Below are 22,377 nucleotides of genomic sequence, written 5' to 3'. Positions count from 1 at the left end.
GTAGTCATGTTTGCAGAGTGGTGGAGAAAGGGTGCTGGGCCTCTGACCAGTGCTCAGGACTACTGCATGCATAGGACTTACAGGAGGTACTTACAGGAGGTACCAGGAGGGCTTCTTGGCCCCCAAAGTCCCTCAGGAGTAAAGTGGACTACATCTCCCAACCTGTAGTGAGCCAGGAGCCATTTTTGCAGCGTGGTGGAGAAAGGGGGGCATGTCCTCCGAAAACCTCTTAGCATTCCCACTATGTGGGACTTACTGGAGGTAACAGGAGGAGTAGTTGGCTCCCAAGGACATTTTTGGGGGCCAACTACCCCTCCTATTACCTCCAGTAAGTCCCACAGAGCAGGATTGCTACGTTTCATAGCAGGCAACACCCCCTTTCCCCACCACTCTGCAAACACGCCTCCTGGCATGCTCTTGAAGTGGGGATAGAAATCCCTTTCACTTTTGGGAGTCCCTAGGGGCCAACTAGCCTACCTGATACCTTCAGTAAGCCCCAGATAGTAGGAATGCTGAGAGGTGGACACACACCACACCCCCTTTCTCCACCACTCTGCAAACATACCTCTTGGCGTGCTCCTGGTTGGGGGATGTAGTCCCCTTGCCTCCTGAGGGTCCCTGAGGACCAACTTGCCCTCTTGTTACCTCCAGTAAGCCCCACACAGCTGGATTGCTGAGAGTGGTCCGAGGCCATGCCCCCTTTTTACACTACTCTGCAAACAGTCCTCCTGGCACTCTGCTGCTTGGGGGATGAATTCCACTTTAGTCCTGAGGTCCTCAGGACACTAGAGGACCTCATCGCCCCAACAGCAATGGGTCAAGAATTGCGTTTGCAGAGTGGTGTAAAAAGGGGTGTGGCCTCAGATCACCTCTCAGCAATCCCACTGTGTGGGGCTTACTGGAGGTACCTGGTGGGCTAGTAGGCCCCAGGGACCCTCATGAGGCAAAGGGGACCCATTTTGGCCGCGGCGACCCCATCCCCTGGGGCATGGCCACTTGTTTAAAAAAAACTACTGTTAAAGAAGGGTGGACGCGTGGTCCGCCTCCTGAGGCCTTTTTTTGCCTCTTTTTTCCTTTCTTTTTTATGAGGGTGGCCAAATGACCCCTATTCCCTTGCCCACTTTTGGCCCCAGGGACCCCAACCGCTGGAGCCTGGCTTCACATTGGAGACCGCAGGGGTAGCCCCAATGCCCCCCACCCCCATGTCTTGGAGGCAGGCACCCCGGAACATTACTGGAGCCGGCACTGGGGTTGGTGGTCCCCAGGGCCGAGGAGGGCTTGGGGAGGTGGTGGTCCCTGGGGCCGGGGACCAGAACAGAACCCCATATTTAAATGAAGTGTGCCCCAGGGAGGTGGTTGTACCTGGTTCAGTGTGGGGAGGCTAAAGCACCCCCCACACTTCCTTTTTACAAGTGGTCCCGGGGAGGTGGCAGTCCCCAGGGCTTGGTGGGCCCACAAGGCCCCATCCCCCATAAGAAAATGAAGCCCCAGGGAGGCGGGGGTCCTTGGAGCAGTGTGGGGGTGAAAGGCCCCATGCACTTTTTTCACTGAGCTTTGGGGAGGTGGTTGTCCCTGGGGCTGCTGGCTGCCCTGTGCCCCCGCAAATAATTAACAAAGCCCCAGAAGGGTGGTGCTTTCCAGGCTGAGGGCCCCACTCTGGCACCCGCTACATAATACTGGATTGTCCTCCGGACCTGGCCCACCTGGGGGCATAAAACAAACGAAGTGCGGGAGACCGAGCTTCATTTTTTAAAACAAATTCTTCCGGATTTGTGGCCCCTATGCAAATCCTGCTGATTTTTTTGTGTGGTTATTTTGGCCCTTGGGGTCCCTGTGGGAGCCTCTGGGCAGGCCTAGGGGTCAGGGTGTTTCTACCCTGCCCCTTCTCTTGTTTTTTACATGTTTTCTCATGGCTTGATTCTACCGAGTCACAAGATGACTGCCAAGTGTTGGCAGCCAATTAGAATTAGGTTTGTGCTCGGAAGGTTTTGTGGATCTACGGCTGTCACCAGATATATCTATTTTTTAATGTATGTATTTCTCAGAAACTACTGAACAGATTTGCACCATTTAAAAAAAGGTTCGCTTTCTGAACCAATAGCTCCCTTTTTGCAAATTTGGTGCAATTCCATACAGCAGTTAGGGTTGTAGCCTTCTCCAAAATGTTCCATGGGAATAAACATGGAGAAAATACGTTATAGCACCCCTTTTTTTCTCAGGCCCCACTTGACGAATCACCCCAAAACCTTCAAGACAGGAGCTGACCGGAGCGCCCCATTAGTTTTGAAAAGTTCACGAAGATTCGTCAAACGGCACCAAAGATATTGGCAAAAGAATAAATGCTTTTCCTATGGAAACTAGGTCCTAAGTATAACTACCTACTGGTGACTGCCAGTAGGTAATAGATAGATAGATAGATAGATAGATAGATGGATAGATAGATAGATAGATAGATAGATAGATAGATAGATAGATAGATAGATAGATAGATAGATAGATAGATAGATAGATAGATAGATAGATAGATAGATAGATAGATAGATAGATAGATAGATAGATAGATAGATAGATAGATAGATAGATAGATAGATAGATAGATAGATAGATAGATAGATAGATAGATAGATAGATAGATAGATAGATAGATAGATAGATGGATAGATAGATAGATAGATAGATAGAAAGATGGATGTTAGCATACAACTATATGTGCGTTTATGTTAGAAACATCGTCTCTAGTTGGCCGAGGTATACCCCTTGTACAAGTAGGGGCCACTAGATACACACATAAAAGTATAACCCTCACCCTCTGGTAGCCAGGCACAGAGCAATTAAACTTGTCTAAAGAGGCAATGTGTAAAGCATTTGTGCAACACACACACAGAATAACACAATGACAACACCACAAAAAGACTCCACACAGGTTTAGAAACAATAGACAATACTTTTATAAATAAATCAAGACCAAAATTACAAAAATCCAATGTATAAAAGTCAAATTCTGATTTTTTTAAGAATAAAAAGAGTTTTAGTACTTAGAAGTAATACGTTCCAATAGGGTTTATCTGTTCGTGCTTGACCGGGGTAGAGACAATAGTTCGGGCAGACCACGATGAAGCGCAGGATACACGCAGACCCCAGTGAACAAAGTACATTATCCTGGTCGCAACAGCTAGATGCAGGGTGCGGTCGGGCTGTGTGTTTACGCCAATCCAGCAGGGGTGGTGATGCGTCGGTTCCGTAGACAAAACACCAAGCCTAGATTTGTTGGTTCCAAAGTGCAAAATACCAGATTTCCCCATGCAGTTGAAGGATGCGTTGAGCTCTCTACACTGCCATGGCGGCGATGCATGGTTCTGATGCGTGGGGGCTCTCAAAGTGATGCAGTGGTTCTGAGAGCAATGCGCCAATTCTACTCCTGCAACCAGGTCAATGAGCCGGTTCGGCTACACGCTGACTAGAGATGCATCAATTTCCATGATGCAAGTATCTGGGTCCACTTCCAGTGAACAAGGCACAGTAGCAGGGGTATAGAATGTGATATTTCCGAGTGTCAAGGAACAAGGGGCAAGCCAAAAATCCCTTGGAGATCACTTTAATACAAATCAGAGTCCAGCTTTCCTCAGCAGAATCAGAGAGCACACACAGCCTACAGCAAGGCAGCACAAAATAAAAGCAAGACTTTCAGGTCAGAAGAGCATCAGTCCTTGATGAAGCACAGCAGTTCTTCTGACAGAGTCCAGTTGTAGATCCAGAAATATTTGATCGGTGGGGTCCGAGACCTAGTACCCTATAAGTGGGGGTGACTTCAAAGAACGGTCTTTGAAGTACACACAGGTCCTTTCATCCATCCCTGGCTACAGAATATCAGTAGGGGTAATCAGCCCTTCATGTGGGGAACAGGACACTGCCTATTTGTTTGCTGTAACACTATTCAAGTGTGTCAGCTCCCCACTCCCTTCCTGCTCAGAAAGAGACATCAGAATGCAGATGAGTATGCAGATGCACCTGACCTTCCTGTGCTTGTGACTGTCTTGAGAGAATTACCAAAGTGTAGCTGTCTTCCATCCCAGACATATACTGGCTATAGGCTGCAGGCACACACAGCTGTAAGAGCAAATACATGTGCACTTTCTATAAGGGGCATTTCTTAAAGAGTGATGTTAAATCCAACTTGACCAGTAAGGAGTATTTATCATTACCATTTCAAAGACCTAAAACATGATGTAACTACTCCTTTTCAATCAGGAATAACAGCTTAAATGCGTACTAAGGAATTCCGATTGTTAACCTATGAGAGTAGTGTCCCTCACAGTAGTGAAAAACTAATTCAGGTGATTCTCACAACCAGGACATGCAAAACTTAACAGTATATGCCCTACCTTTTACTGACACAGCACCTTACTTTAGAAGTGGCTTATGTATAATAAAAGGGAAGTTTATGGCATGGCAAGTAGTTTTAATCACCAGGTCAAAGTGACAGTAATCTGCACACACCAGCCTTGCAAGGGTAGCCTGAGGCAATTTAAAAAGGCTACTTGTGTGAGTAGCACAATCAGTGTTGCAGGCCCACTAGTAGCATGTAGGTTACAGGCCCTGGGTATGCGATATACCAGTTTGCAAGAGACTTATAGGTAAACAAATTATATCAATTGTGTATACACACCAATGTTGCCATCTTTAGTGGAGAAGTATATGAACTTTAGCACTGGTCAGCAGTTGTAAAGTGCTCAGAGTACTTAGGCCAACAAAAAGGATCAGCAAAAACAGGACGTAGTCAGGCAGAAAGTTTGGGGGAAGACCACCCTAAGGATGACAGTTCTAATAGTTTATATAATATATATTTATATAAAGTATGAAATATTAGTGAGAGATATTTAATTAACATTTTATTAATGGTATATATTAAAATATTTAAGAAGTACTGTTTTAAACTATATATATATATAAAACATGTTCCACCAAGATTGATGAAGTCCAAGACGGGTGCATCCCTTATCTCGAGGGTGGGCTCCCGTACATTTCTCTCCAAACCTAATTCAGAACCCTCACGGGGTCTCATTAGACATTTATTTTGATAGGCGCACGCATTTTGGCGATTTACCTTTTTCAATGCTCATAAAGTTGACACTGCAAAGTTAATGACATGCGTTTAAAAAACATTTGAACTGATCTTATTGGACGATATCATGGCATGCAAGGAAGGACTACTGCCAATATAGTTCACATACAGTTATTACGGCGGCCATGCTGGAATGTTGTTTCACTCACATTATCCGAATGGAAGTACTTCGTTTTTTATGTTCCTCATTGATACAGTCCCAAATGAGCAAATACAATAGTAGTCTTGCATAGACAAAAAGGATAGTACAGAGTATCTCGTTCAGGGAAAGTCATAAATATTTCAGTCCTCCTCATTACTCCACCTTGAAAGGGCTGCCCTTAAATCTCCATAGTGCCATGTCTTGTCTCTATTTAAAAATCTTTGCCCCTCGCCTCCGCCAAAGATATAAACGTTGCACACATACCCGTAGGTGTCAGTCAAATGGTTAAGACATTCACCAATTCAATAATTGTCAATTTTGGTCGACGGTGATTTGTGTTTCGATGGCGGTTCAGGCAGTATAGATATACTTCCCAACACAAGTTCCACCAAGACTGCCGAACTCCAAGGTGGGTGCATCCTTTATCGTGAGGGTGGGCTCATGTACATTTCTCTCCAAAACAAATTCAGAGCACTCATGGGGTCTTAATAGACATTTATTTTGATTAGCAGATGTGTTTCGGTGACTTACCTTCCTCAATGCTCATAAAGTTGACACTGCAAATTTATTGACATGCATTTAAAAATAATTTGAACTGATCTTATTGGACGATATCATCTTGGCAAATAAGGAATGAATACTGCCATTATAGTTTACATACTGTTATTACGGCGGCCATGCTGGAATGTTGTTTCACTCACATACTCCAAATGGCAGTCCTTCATTTCTTATATTCCTCATTTATACAGTCCAAATGAGCCAATACAATATCAATCTTACATATACAAAAAACAATAGTACTGAGCATCTTGTTCAAGGATAGCCATAATTATTTCAGTCCTCCTCATAATTCCAACCTGAATGGGCTGCCCTTCAATATGTTTTTTCAACAATAGTAGTGTAATATGATATGTTTTTTTCAATATTTTTGTACTTACCATTATAAAGATAAGGGCACAATATTTCTTTTTCATGTTCATTCACAAGAACATTATTTCGATTAAAAACCTTAAAAAGATGTACATAAAAAACATGCAGTGTCAAACAATGCTTTGACAAAATATAAACATTTTGCATCTAGCATTAGGAGGACAGAAGGGAACAGTAGCTCAATGGAAAGTTTGCATCAAGCACAGACCAGTGACAAAAACTTAAAACACGGTCCGCTACTCTATCCAACTATGCTAAAAATCAGAAGAGCTTATGATCTCATTATCATGGAGAGTATGCCCCCCATACCCAGACATTAATGTGTGATGATCGATCAGTAATAATGCATCTATTAAATACTGCACAAAAAGTGTGAGTAACATACAATTAAAGATATCAGAAAAGGCATTCAAGATTAGAACTAATTTGTGCATTTCAGAAAATGAAATAAATACAATTAGTTAAACATTTGATCAAAGACCCCAACTTGCTTTAACAGAGTAAAAGCTCTTTGCCTTTCATCTTACTAATTAAATACACAATGTGCAAAAGTCTGCTAAGGCCAAAGATAATAAGGGGCGACAAATCAGTTAAAAATAATCAAAGTGCTGGTTGGAAAATGCAGAAGCCAGTGTAAGACACATGGGTCTACTCCATTTGTATCTGGGTTTGACATAATTTGGACATAAAAATAAGAAATTTTCAATGTTTTCAACAACCTTATTTGTGTACAGCTCACAAAAAAAGCCATGTTATCAGAGCCATTATACCACTTAGCTGTATGTGTATTGACTTTCAGGACTACAAAACACAACTTCATAAATGCCAAGATTTGACATATTTTGGACAGAAATATAGGACATGATCAAAGTTTTCAAAAGCATTATTGGAGCACAACCTACAAAAAGTCATGTTATCAGAGCCATTATCCCACTTAGCTGTATGCGTATTGATTTCAAGTACTCCAAAACGCAACTTCATGATCAGGGTCCTAGCCATGGGTGGTTGAATACAGACTAGATACACGTCATACCTAGAAAATGGGTTATAAAGATTGAACCTATTAGGGAAGCCCAGATAACTTTGACACAATATTTGTGTTACACAATAATGTTGATTTCAATATTCTGTCAGTGATCCACCTCCAGATTTTCTTGGGGTACAAAGGAAGGGGTTTCTCCATAATGAAAAATAGTTTTTTCATGAAGACTAAAAGTATGTTTGCACATGGGGCCCTCTTTCCCTGTACAAAGTTCACCCAGCAGAAATAGAACAGTTCTGGAAATGCTATATGACTTTCCATTATTATGCATGGAAATAAGGGGGGAGCAAAGAATTCCACTCCGCCGGCGGAGTTGGATGAGATTTACCCTCTGCACGGTACGTGCAGATCACAGAGTTCTGAAAAACTCAGAGAAGTGACGCTGATCAGAGTTTTTTCTCATGGTGGCTCGCCGATGTTAAGGTATCGAGTGAAAGAAATCACGCACTAGACCAGCTTCTGGCAGGATTTCTGAACGTGGGCGGTTGCGGTAGGTCACTACTGCTTGAGTTCAGATATCTGCCACTCATGTTGAGGAAGCTGCCACTCGATTAGAAAATGTATCGAGCGGCAGAAAGAAGCAGCGCACTCTGGCACTCTGCATGATGCCGTAGGGTGACTCCATGATCTCCACCCAGGCCTAATTGAAACCAGCGCGTTGCACAGCTTTCCAGGTATATTCATGGGAATGTTTGTAAATTCCTGAAAGTCATAAAACTACAATTTTCCATAGGTGTTTTATAACTTCCTTTTTGGGCAGACTGAACTGAAGTTCAAGGACTCTGAGCAGTTCCCAAGTGTTTTTATGGCAGCAGTGATTAACATCTACTGTTTTAATCTTTGATGGAAAAAGACATAACTTGAAGGTAAATGTTTCATATTCAGCTCATGGAATTATTACTTCACCAAAATGGCTTATAGGAAACAAAAGTATGTATTTAATGTTCATTTTCCCGCACTGAAACCCAAATGCACCCTCGAAAGAAATTGCTGCCCATCCAAACCCCCGACTAACCTAAACATCACACTTAACAATGATTCTATGCCATCCTGATCTCCAATATACCTAAAATCCTAACCCCAGTCACAAGAGCACCACTACCCTGACCACACCCCATCTACTTCCCAAGACACCCACCACAGAACTTCCATCATCCCAACAGACGCCAATTCCAATTCCAAGTAGCCATTCCATCCTTACTTCATTACCTATTGTAAAATCCACCTGACCATACAACAAACAAATTTTCTGAAAATAAAATCCAAGATACAGGATGGAAAATGAGTCTAAACGATCATACCGCATGGCAGAGTACAAAAATGTGCTGTCCTTGAAATGCTAGAGGTGTTGCCAAAGATCAAATTTCTGCTAGTTGTGAAGGCGTTAGTTTTTTACACTCAGCTTCAGTTGTCAACAGCTTATTGCATCTTGGTGGTCCCTCCATCCCAGCATGATTTACACCACTGTTTGTTAACTGCAGGATAGATGTAAATTTTCCAATGGCTATGCAGGGTATTATACTGACTTACTGTGAAAAGTCCATCCAGCATGAGATTTGTGATTAAACTGTTATTATTAATAGTTTACTTCTTTTCATATAAACCATTTAAAATCTAATACAATTAGTAAGAATTCAATGACAATGTTCAGGTATTTGGCTTCACATTTTAGTTTTTTTATACCATGCTTGAGAAGTTCTCATAAGTATCCAAACATAGTTGGACCCACTGTCAGAAAATGTTTAGACAGCCAAAGCCACATGATGAATCAATGTACATAAAATGTATATGCTTCACTCGTATTACCTATTGGCGGTCATCAGTAGGTAGTTATAGTTAGACCCATGTTTCCACAGGAAAAGTGTTTTTATCTTTGGTGCCGTTTGACGAATCTTTGAGAATTTTCTAAAACAAACTGGCCTCGAGTGTCTTTTTGTGCATGGAAAGTTTTTGGGTGACCTGTCACAAAGTGGCTGCGAAAATGGGGGTGTAAAAAAGCGTTTTTCCCATGTTCATTTCCTTTTTTTTCTTCCCATTTTGTACAAGGCACATTCTATAACCAAAATTATGGGACATTCAACACCAGATATAAGTAGCAAAATACACTGCCCGGTTTGGACTAGTTTAAAAATAAAGATAACAAAATACACTGCCTGGTTTGGACGAGTTTAAAAAGAAAGAATTAATAATACATTAATACACCAGATTTTTTCACAGATACAACCGGTAGTATTAAATCGTAATCCTCTATCCCCACCTGAGATTAGATATCACACAATAATTGAACAATAACAAACATCAGATACTGCTTACCAAACTGTTATTATACCTTTCCTACATTTGCTGTATCCAACCTGTAACTGGAGCCCATATTTGACATCCCAGGGCCCTTTTTCTTCTACCTTTTGTTTTGTAAAATCAGAATTCTAAATTATAGATAGCTGACAACCTTGACCGCCAGTTAATAAACGTAGGAGGATCAGGGATGATCCATTCACTTGTTATACAATAAAGGACTAAAGCCATAGCGATAAACAATATTGCAGTCGTAGATCTCGGCCTTGTATTTCCTTCCCTCTCAAATCCTACATCCAAAATTACCAAGTCCGCAGTAATACTTATTGACGTTCCAAATATAGTACCCATAACATTTTCAACTTCTAATAAGAAAAGACCTAGTCTAGGTCAGGAAAAGAACATATGAACCGAATCTGCAGCTTCTAATCCTCACCTGTTACATTTATACCTCCTTGAAACCCACCATTTAACAATCTTCCCAGGAGTATAATAGAGATCAAAAATCGACATAAAATGCTGGCTCCTAAGTTTCCCGGTCATTAAAATCTGATTTGCAAAATCCAAAGAATCCTCTATATTTATTCCATCGTTCCACAGCTTATTCTCCCACTTTAGATTCCATGTGCCAATTTCGTCCGGGAATACTTCCAATAATTGTTGGTAAATCTGTCCTATTGAAAAACAAAAAAAATCTTATTTTTTCAATCAAGGGAATTTTTTCCAGCACCTGACCCGATCCTCCCTAAAAAGTTGCGAACTTGTAGATATTTAAAAAAAATCTTGTTTAAATAGACCAAACTTAGCCTGCAAATTTGTAAAGGATAGAAGTTGGCCACCATCAAACAAATCACACAAAAGAAAATATCCCTTTGACCACCATCTAAATGTAACTTGATCCCAAAAGATTGGTGGGAGAAGGCCGGAGGAAGAGAATGGGGTATAGACGTTTAAATTTGGAATATTCATCTTCTGCCTAATTTGTTTCCATACTGGATAGGCAGCCTTGAGTACCTTAAACAAGTCTTTTTATAATAACTAGGCTCTGAACCAAACAGCTGTTAACTTCATCCCCCAACCCAAATTCATAAATGGATGGTATACTAGCAAGCGGAATCTCAGTCTTAGTCCCAACTAAAAGGGTGCCCAATAATACAACAAAAAATGTGGGATACCCCATCGTCCCCGATGTCTCCGAAGAATGATCTGTTTGAACGCCCTTCTCGGACTCAGATAGCCCAAAGAACTCTGGAGCAGATCCGCTCTACCTTTCTGAGACAATAAACAGAAAACTCAAGGGGGATTGTTCTAAATAAATATAAAAATTTGGAAAGGACCAGCATTTTTAAAACATTACAACGCCCATGGAGAGAGAGATGTAAATGGTCTAATATGTCCAGTTTTCTATTAACCATATCCATCACCGGTATTATATTCAGGTCCAGAATGTGATCCACTACCGGTGTCATTTTAATTTCAAAATATGTTGCTACAGTAGCGATTGCCAGATATGCCGGAAACTTAATATGGAAATGAAGCTTCTGGGTTTTATCTATGTTTAATTGATAACCTGAAAATGTACCAAACTGTTCTGCGAAAATCCTAACTGCTGGAAGTGCAAAAGAAACATCACTGGTAAGAGCCACAATATCGTTTGCATAAGCCAATGTTCTATTCTCCATATTATGAACTCTGACAGGTTTAATATTAGTGCTCAAATTCAGCTTATTAAGAAATAAATCAATATACAGTGCAAACAGCAGTGGTGAACATGGGCACCTCTGCCTTGTGCCTCTACTAATGCTATATAGTCTTGACTCCTGTCCAGAAATACGAATAGCAGCTCCTGGGCGTACATATAGGGCCTTCACTGCTTGGATAAATTCCGAACAGAACCCCTTACATTGCAGAACATACCACAGGAACTGCCACGAGACCCTGTCGAACACTTTCTCAGCGTCCAACAGGATCACCCCTAGGGGAGATTCTGTTGCCTGAGCCCAATCGAGAAGAGCAATTACACGTCTCACATGATCAGTCGCATCCCTTCCCTGAATAAATCTGTGCTGATGGTCTGAAACCAAAGGAGTAATGACTTTACCTATGCAACAAGCCAAGATTTTTTAGAAGATCTTACTATCAAAGTTGAAAAGTTAGATAGGCCTGTGCGAAGAAGGGTACAGCTCAGGCTTGTCTTTTTAAAAACAATGATTATAGTAGTTTTTTGCCAAGAGTCAGGGTTAGAGCCCCTTTGGGCAGATTGAAATAATATCATAAGATCTTGTTGAAGTACCTGCAGAAAAGTCCTAAAAAATTCCAAAGGGATGCCATCCGGACCGACTGCTTTTCAAGTAGCTAACGACATTATAGCTCCCTCCACTTCTTCCCAAGTAATTGATTCTGCTAATGTCTCGTTCCGATCATGTGTGACCTTAGTTGTCTCTAATTCTGAACAGAATTCCTGCATCAGATCGTCTCCACCTATAGTCTCTCCCTCTGTATATAATTGAAGATAATACCTATTAAACACATTCAGAATTTCAACCAGGGAATCCTGTATCTGGTCAAGGTGGTCCTTAATCCTATGAATTTGATTAGCAACTTCCCTCTGCTGTAATCGCTTTGCTAAAACACTGCCTGTATTTTCTCCTGTTTCATATATTTCGGCCCTATAAAGGGCATGTTTAGCAGCTAGCTTCTCACCAAAGCCTTTTGAGATTCCTCACTATTTAGACTCCTTGTTATTTTCCCCATGAGTTCTATTTCTAATAATCTGAGCTGTATTTTCCTCTGATTAGCTATAGAATAACTAAGAGTCTCCCCAAGTACCCCAGCCATAAAGGCATCCCAGACCATAGAATCAGAGGCTGTATTTCTGTTGATTTTAAAAAACTCAACAATTCAGCTTCCCATGTGAACACAATATGCTTGATCCAACTGCAATTTTTTTTCAAAAGTCCAGGACTTTTGTTTAATCTTAGTGCTCACTGGTAATTCTAATATTACCGTGTTATGATCTGAGATAACCCTGGGTGTAATCATGATCTTGGCAGTCTCAGCAATTTGAGTGAAGACAAAAAATAGTCCAGACGCACTAATTTCTTATGAGGAGCTGAATAAAAAGTAACTCCTGGATCGTCTCTCTTGTGCCTATACCACACATCCACCAACCCATGTTCCATAACTAAACCGTGAGTAGCTATAAAGACTTTAACTTTTTTACCCCTATATGGGAGATTACTAGTTATATCTAAATCACTGTCTAAATGTATATTAAAGTCACCACAAAGAATTAAAGGATGAGGCCATAGTGCTTATTCAACCCTCCGATAATGCATCACTTCCGTATCATCTAGATTTGAACCCTAAATAGAACAAACTGACAAAGGAGTGTCGTTAATCATAATTTCCGCAATTACACACCACACTAAAGTATCCTCTTTTACCCACCTACAAACTCTAAGGTTATGCTTTGCCAAAATGGCTACCCCTTTGGTTGTCGTGCCTTGCCTAGTACAAGCAAGCACATCAAGGCCCAGATTCCTCAGCCACCCACGATTGTTTCAGGATAGATGGGTCTCTTGTAAACATAGCAGATCAATTTGCAAAACCTATAGAATTTTAGCGGTCACACCTCTCTTTTTCCTATAATTCAGGCCACATATGTTCCATGAACAAATACGAATTCTACAAGTCATCATCATATCTAAGATATTCCAACTCAAATCTGGCCAGCCCATACCCAAAACTAGATTCTATACCAACAAAAAAGTGTTATTTCTCTCATAGAAACAAGTACCATAATCATAGCTAACAAAAAGCAGCAAACAACAGCAGTGCTACCCTCTACCCCCTACTCGTGCCTACCCCATGCCCACCAATTCCCCCTCCCCCTCCTCCCAAATGAGGCATAAGGACCGTGGTCCTCTGTGATGGAGATCAGATAATCAACCCCCCCGGTCTCCCCAATGCAAAAAAAGGGTGCGAAAAAAGGAAAAAAGAAGCACAGCAGAAAGTACAACATTAATCCCAGACATCTATAACCGTAAGACACCTTATGTATTCCAGTACATATATTTGTTAAATTGTTTCCCAATTTCCACCTCAGATTGAATTTAAAAACTCTTTAACTAGAAATTTTGAGACAAAAAATTGTGTCTGATCCTCATGTATAATTTTCAATTTGGCTGGATTTATTAAAAAAATATGTGCCCCCCTTTGCCTGAAATAAAGGAATCAGCTGCTGAAGATGCACCTTCTCTCGACTGTGACCTGGCAAAAATCAGTTCGAACAAAAAATGTGCATCCCTTTCCCTTTCTCTACCTGTCCGGTCTATCCAAATTATACATTGCTTCTTGTAATAAGAAATTATTAAGACAGATCAAAATTGCTCTTGGTCTTTTAGTTGATCTCCCCGCTTTTTTCCATTGATTGAAAGGGAATTGATAAGATGTTTGCAGTTCAACTGTCCAGTCCCATTGTTGAAGCTCAGGAAAGGCTTCTAATAAATGTTCCACTGCGAATTGCCGAACGTCATTGCCCTCCACTCCTTCGGGCACTCCGAAAATCCTTAGGATGTTTCTTCTGGAGCGATTTTCCAACTCAGCCAACTTCCAGGCTGTATCATCTTTCTGAGCCTTCAGAGATTCGATAATAACCTTCTGCTGTGCTAATTCATCTTCCAAAACTGAAATTCTAGCTTCAGCTTTAACAAATCTAGTCTTTGCAACTCTGCGCACAGCAGTCTGCAATTTTCAAACTGCTCCCCTGAGTCCATAACCCTTCCGCCCTGTTCTTCTCTCGATGAGCCATTATACTCTGGTAGATGGTAGAAAGAGTAATTTCCCCTTGCGGTTCCATGCTTGATCTGGCTGCTTCCATAGAGGTTTCACCATGCCCCACTTCATCACACAATTTTGGAGAGAACGAGTAGTCCCAGACCAATGAGCCAACTGGGCCCAGAGCTGTATTTGCCAAAGAATCAAGTTGCTCCCTTTGTTTCCGAACCGTCCCATTATTTAAAGAGACCTCATCATCCGTCTCATCTTCATCCAACCGTAGACTGCTTGTGTCCCTTCTGTCTTCTGCCCATTCTCTCCCAGGACTCTCATCCCCAGAAGAGTTAGAGGGGTCCGACATGGAGTAAAACGTATCCCCTGTATCTCATTGCTCCACCAGTAGCTGACTGATCCACATTCTGTGAGCTCAAAATTCCTTCTTCCCCCCTTTCCAGACAGCTATTTACACAGTTATGACTAATAGCTTCTTGTTCCCGGCCAGTCCTTCGAGGATTAGTACATAAGATGGCTTCCAGTACAGATATTTTGGCCTCATTCACAGATATTATATCCCCTGGGATATCAGATGCAACTGTTTGAGGGAAGTTTTAGGGAGCATTTTCCTAGGGGGCAGGGGGCACAGGGGCACTTCACTGAGTGATCGAAGGAGTAATTTAGGGACAAAAGGGGCACCTTAATTTGAGGCCGGTTGTCTGTGAATGCTTGCAATGAAAATGAAGGAAACAGATGTGTGAGTCATGAAAACCAAGCCAAAAGGTTAACAGATTTATTTAAGAGGCACAGTGTTGAGAAAAAGTATTAATAATGCAAAATACATCAGTGATGTCATCAGTGATGTCATTTGAAATGTCATCAGTGATGTCATCAGTGATGTCACTGACCATGTCATGAATGATGTAATATGTGACATGATCAGCAGTGGATTGCGGGTGCGCGATATATAGTTAGTACAACTAACTATATATGGAATTTCAATGGTTTTGTGTGAGTAAAATAAGGTTTTGTAAATGCTAATTCCTAACTATATATGGTCTATAACCTATGGTTTTTTCAGTGAATTTCAATGGTTTTTTAATAGCAAATATCAAAACCTTTAAAATGTATTCTTCTTTAAATCGAAAAATATATTTTACATGTTTTTAATACAATTCATTTTTTTAAATTATTTTTTTTGTTTCGCTCCCGGTCCGCGAACCGGTTAGCTTCCCGTTAGCTTAATTTGGTGCCGCGACCCGGTCCGCGAACCGGTAAACGTTCCGTTTCCGCAACTGCCGCGTTAGAAAACAACATCGTGACGCGTCGCGTCAGCGTGACGTATCGCGTTGTCGCGTGATACGTCATATGACGCGCCGCGTTAGCGTACCCGGAAGCGAACCGGTACGCGAAGCGAGGCGCGAAACGCAGCTTCCCGGAAGCGATCCGGGACGCGGCGCAAAGCGCGTAACGTAAACACAACAGGTCATGTGACTTGTTAATAACACTTTTCATTGGTTCATTTCACTTTTGGTTTCCTAATGATGTAAGACTAGGTCATGTGACCTAAAAGTAACACTTTTCATTGGTTTAGAAGTATTGTTTTTCCCAAATGATGAAAACCCCTCCTTCTTTCCTCACTCTGACGTTCATCTTTGTGAGAGGAAGACCCTTTGTGATCACTGAGCAATGGCTTCATTAGTAGCTTCAGCTGGTGCACCCCCACCACCTCCACCACCTTCAAGGAAGAGAGGACCACCTGCGGAAGTTATCATTCAGCAAGAGGAGGAAGAAGAGGAAGAAGAGGAACAGCAGGAAGAGAGGCATTTTTTGCCTGAGGAGCCCAGGAGGTCTCATCTGAAAGAAAACTTTATTTGGCAATTTTTTAAATATCCTCGGGCCAAAAAAAAGTCAATGCACGGTACGTAACTTGCCTGATCTGTAAGAAGGATTTGTCCAGAGGGACAGATAAGAAGTACAGTTAGGGGAATTATACTATGCATCGCCATATGGATAGGTGGCATCCTATCAACTACAGTGCTGCACAGTTACGTGACCAGCAAGATAATCCCCCTTCTATGGCCAGAAGATCAGTTGTACAGGAAGTGACGGGACCAGAGGCGAGGGAGATGGTCCCAAATATACAGATGAGGTTCGGGGAAGTGAAACAAGTGTGCGTGCGTTGTAACCAATTCATTTGCTGCAGAGAAAGTAGCATCACTCTGATCAACAGAGCTATCGACAATCATGTTTGTCCGAATCGCCCCAGAGAATAAATTCTTTTTTTTTTGTTGCTCCTGTTGAGCCCTTTATAATGAATCGTTTTCGTTTCCCCCCCAAAAAAAACAAAAACAAATATAAAACCGTTCAAAAAATACAAAAAAAGTAAAAAAAAATTCACAAAAACAATTAAAAAAAAGTTCTTATCAGAACTACCTCCCCTTTATAAAGAAATTGGTAGAATATTTAGCAATCTGCCAACATCTATTTCTTTTGGTTCGCTTCCCGGTTCGCTCCCCGGTACGCGAACCGGGAGCGAACCAAAAAAAAAACATTTTTAAAAAAAGAAGAGTAAGTATAAGGGAAGGAAACAGAGAGTAATGTTAAAAGAAAGACAGCTATCGGGACTAAACCAAAGATACTGTTTAATAGATCTATTTACTGAAGAAAAGATGGAAGAGGGTATAATTGAGAAAAACAAAATAGATAAGGAAGTGAAAGAAAAAAAGGAGAGTAGAGAATGTGACTGAATGATTAAATTAAGATTAAAACATTGGAATAACAGAGAGAAAAAACACAATGCAGAAAAGAAGAAGTAACAGAAAAGGAATGATTGAAACAGCAAAGAAATATAAATAACATAGGGGCATATTATCAACATGGGCGATAAAAGTTTTGCTGCTTTTATCGGCAGAAATCTGACGCTAAAGACGCTTTTGCGGCAATTTTCTGCCGATAATGACTGCTTTTATCGGCAGAAAACTGCTGCTAAAGCCGCTTTTGCGGAAGAAAACTGCCGCTAAAGCTACTTTTGCGGCAGTTTTCTGCTGATAAAAGCAGCGATAATTTTATTGCCTGTGTTGATAATATGCCCCTTAGTGTGCTTGAACTACAGAGAGAAAGCATAAGGAACAAGTAGTGAAAGAGTGATCAGTCAGAGACAGTGAGAGTAATAGAGATGGAATGAGTGAACAAGAGTGAGGAAGTATGAGAAGAGAGGGACTGAGAAAAGGAGTGGAAGTAGTAGAGTAAGTAAGTAATAGAGAAAGGAATGAGGGAAGTAGCAAAGGCAGGAAAGTGAGGGTTAAAGAAATGAAGCAGTGGAACTAATAGTAGTTAAATGTGATAGAAATGTAATGAAAAGAGTACAAAACATTTACCTTATAATTGTCGTTAACTAAGTCACTTGTTATTTTTATACTTTCAATCTGTGAAAGAGAGAACAAACATTTGAAAAATATTAAAACATGTATTTAAAAATTAGAAAAGACAAGGGAAAAGATTGAAGGACAAACAGTTTTTCAACAATTTTGACACTTACAGAAGCTTCTGCTTCTCCAGGCCCCCTACACAATCCTAAAGATATACATTTTAAACTAACAGTATCTTGATGCAGATGAAGTGAGGCCTATCTTGGAACATGGTGCATCTTTTGCACTGCTGTTGTCTCACAAAAGTGACGCAATGGCAGCGCAAAAGAGGTGCACAATCATCATAAAACTGTTCCTAACATTTTAAATGATTGTTTCAGGATGGCAATAAAGTGTGTCCTATCCAGACGTTTGTTTCAGGTGAGGCCTACTCAGGGTTGCAGATGAAATTTAGGCTTGTTGAAGAGTACAGAGGAGATAATACATGTGCAGGCCAACCAATAAAGTTCAGACCTCCTCTGTTTCCCTGGACAGGCCTAAACTTCATCTGCACAATGTGATTCGTAATGTTAGGAAACACAGGTAATGTATTTGAAAAACGTGCAATTTCATTTGCTCATTTCACAATCACATCACTTGTGTTTCCTTTGATTAGGTATCTCATTGTGTAGATGTAGTCCAGCATATGAAAGAGTACGCACTGCATGCAACAACTTTGACACTTACTGAAGCCTCAGCTTCTCCATGCCCCCTACACAGTCCTAATTATATACATTTTAAACTGACGGTATCTTGCTGGAAATGAACTGAGGCCTATCTTGCAACATGGTGCATCTTTTACACAAAAGTGACGGAACAGCGGCGTAAAAGAGGCACACAGCCTTCATAAAACTGCCCTTAACATTTTAAATGATTGTTTGTAGATGCTGATAAGGTGTAACCTATCCACAGGTTTGTTTCAGGTAAGTCCTACTCAGGGTTGCAGATGAAATTTAGGCTTGTTGAAGAGTATAGAGGAGATAATACATGTGCAGGCCTAATAACGAAGTGAGTCATGTCCACTGCACTCTTGAACAAATGTCAGACCTCCTCTGTCTCCTGGAACAGGCCTAAACCTCATCTACACAATGTGATGTGTAATGTTAGGAAACACAGGTAATATAATTGAAAAACGTGCAATTTTTTTTGCTCATTCCACAATCACATCACCTGTGTTTCCTTTGCTTAGGTATCTCATTGTGGAAATGTAGTCCATCATATGAAAGACTATGTAGAATGTGAGCACTGTATGCAACAACTTTGACACTTACAGAAGCCTCAGCTTCTCCATGTCTACTACACATTTCTAAATGTAGATCATAAGTACAAAAAGTACAGAATTAATTATACATGTTAAATGGTTTATTTTTGCTGTTCTCAGAATTTATCAAATTTCACTAAAAACAGTGACTTGAAGGTATTCATCATATAACACCGGGGAAAAAAAAACACAATCAAAATGATTGTGTTTAAAAAACCCATATAACATAACCAATCAGAAATCAGAACTCCTCAAAAGTAACTTACTTTCCATGACGTCGAAGGATGTCCTATGAACAGCTTACACTCTGTTGTGCTGCTATTATTTTCAGCCCGCCACTTTCTGAAAGAAATCCTCCATCGTTTTGAAAAATATGTTACATACAATAAATGACTTCTCGCTCTCTACCACACGTTTCCACAAGGCCAAATCATGTAAGAGCCATTTATAACTCTTGGAATTCTTGTAAGCAAATCCCGTCATTTTGTATTTCCGCAACTTTCAGAAAGAAAACGTTCAAGATCACTTTCACAATCCTGGACCAGTAATATCTTACCCTTCTTGCTCACTCATGTTCTACATTTCCTATGACACTGATACTGCTTACTATGAAGCAGACTTACACTACCTCTATGACTACTGCAATTATTTAATTCTCTACATCACTTTTAATCACAAAGCAATATAAAACAGTAGATAAAATTATATCAACCCCTAGAATCATTACACGCCAGTTACCTACCCTAAATTCTCTTTTCTGAAAACAGAAAGTAAGAATATTTTTAAATAAAAAGGCAACATTGTATCGTAGTCAAATGAGAATAATTTCCGAAACAGCAATTTTTTTTACATTTTCAATAAGCTGTGTAATAAGCGGATCTTGTCAAATGACCATCATGCCATATAATAGCTGCAGTTACAAATGTTCTTCCTAAAATCAACGACTGTAGCCACAACATTTGTAATTAAAGTTGAAGACTTACTTTCATCAGGTTTATATAGTTGGATTTTTAAAATGACATAATAATCAAAAGTTTGGACCGATAATCTAGACAGCATTGCAGACTTACATTCCCTCTACTCCATGTTTCGATTGGCTGCTTGAATTAGCTTATAAAAAGAAACAGTTTTTCTGAACTCATACAAAGTGCAGTTATTTTTCCATGACGTCAAGTGTTATGGTAAGAACACCGTTTGCTTTGGGAAATACTCTGTTGTCCTTTAACTAATCTGTGCCTACCACTTTCTGTAAAAAAACATTCTTTTTTTTCAGGAAATACTTAAAACTGAAAAATAACTTTCGACTCTGTACTACACTTATCCTCAAGGCCAAATAGTGTAGGAGCCATTAGAACCTCTTGAAATTTCTCAGAGCAAATCCCGAGATTCTTTCCCTAAAATATTGGTTGTAAAAACACCAGGTAAGAATTTTTAAGGTCAAAAGGCAATTTTTTTTAAAGTTAAAACAGAATCATTGCAGAATGACCAGCCATTTCTAGACTTTAAATAAGCTGTGTAATGTCCTGATGTTATTGAAGGACCGTCATGATATATAATTGCTGCAGTTACAAAAGTCCTTCCTGATATTGACAACTGTGAAGCCACAAAATTTCTAATTAAAGTTGTCAATTTTGTTTCATCAGGCCTACATCGTTGGAACATTAAAATGACATACTGGCCATATGTTCGTATAAATAATGTTGACAACATTTCAGACTTTTACTAGCTTAATAAAGGACACTGATTTACTGTCTGGCAAAGTTAAATATATAAATCTTTCTGAGTCCACACTAGTAGTACTTGATCCCCTACAGTTCTCGCAGTCATGCTGCCATTGATAAGAAAGCCCAAACAGGTGATCTACATCTACACCTTCAGCATGCAATACATCAAGCATATACATTAAAAACTCCTGACAATCTTGCTGAATATTTTGAGAGAATTGTGTTTGACCTGAACATCTGTCTAACAGATTTCGAATTTCAGACACACTTTCTATTTTTGTTCTATCAGTGCTACATTTCTCTAACACAGAATTTAACAAACTGCAAAATCTTTGATCAGAATTGACCACAATCTCTTCTTTTATATTTTCTAGAGAAAACAAAACATTAACCACTACATTAGCATAGCAGTTGACACCAGAACTGTTTTCAAATTGAAAACCAACAACATCTTCAACAGAATCCTTTTTCTTTCTGCTTATAATTTCAGGTTCATCGACTTTTCGTCTTTTTGCTACAACCTCCCTACTATTGGTCACATTTCTTCGTTTCCGGCCTACCACACGTTTCTCAAACAAAGGATATTGAGGCAAATGTGGCGCATACTCTCTTCTTAACCTATTGTATTCCTTAACACAATCTAGATCCGCACAAATGTTTGTGACATCACACTCAATCAAGTACAATCCCGATAAAGTTCTAACTCGTGACAACAGCTGCTTTTACTAGCTTATTAAAGGAGACTGATTTACTGTCTGGCAAAGTTAAATATATAAATCTTTCTGAGTCTACACTAGTAGTACTTGATACCATACAGTTCTCGCAGTCATGCTGCCATTGATAAGAAAGCCCAAACAGCTGATCTACATCTACACCTTCAGCATGTAATACATCAAGCATATACATTAAAAACTCCTGACAATCTTGCTGAATATTTTGAGAGAATTGTGTTTGGCCTGAACATCTGTCTAACAGATTTCGAATTTCAGACACACTTTCTATGTTTCTTCTATCAGTGCTACATTTCTCTAACACAGAATTTAACAAACTGCAAAATCTTTGATCAGAATTGACCACAATCTCTTCTTTTACATTTTCTAGAGAAAACAAAACATTAACCACTACATTAGCATAGCAGTTGACACCAGAACTGTTTTCAAACTGAAAACCAACAACATCTTCAACAGAATCCTTTTTGTTTCTGCTTGTAATTTTAGGTTCATTGACTTTTTGTCTTTTTGCTACAACCTCCCCAGTATTGTTCTCATTTCTTCGTTTCCGGCCTACCACACGTTTGTCAAACAAAGGATACTGAGGCAAATGTGGCGCATACTCTCTTCTTAACCTATTGTATTCCTTAACACAATCTAGATCCGCACAAATGTTTGTGACATCACACTCAATCAAGTACAATCCCGATAAAGTTCTAACTCGTGACAATGCCACATATGCCATACCCTCCTTGAACACAGAACTGCCAATATTCACCAATGCACTGTCTACACTTAAACCTTGCGATTTATGGATTGTCACCGTATATGCCAAGCAAACAGGAAACTGCTTACGGCGAACATATGAGTCTTTTACAAGCAAAAATCTAGCAGAACAACGACCAATTAGCTGTACTTCCTCAATGCCATCAAATTTAATTTTTAAAAATTCAATTCCATCTCTATTT

Source organism: Lissotriton helveticus, chromosome 8, assembly GCF_964261635.1.
Source record: "Lissotriton helveticus chromosome 8, aLisHel1.1, whole genome shotgun sequence".
Lineage (NCBI taxonomy): Eukaryota > Metazoa > Chordata > Amphibia > Caudata > Salamandridae > Lissotriton > Lissotriton helveticus.
Note: the sequence above shows the minus strand (reverse complement) of the source record.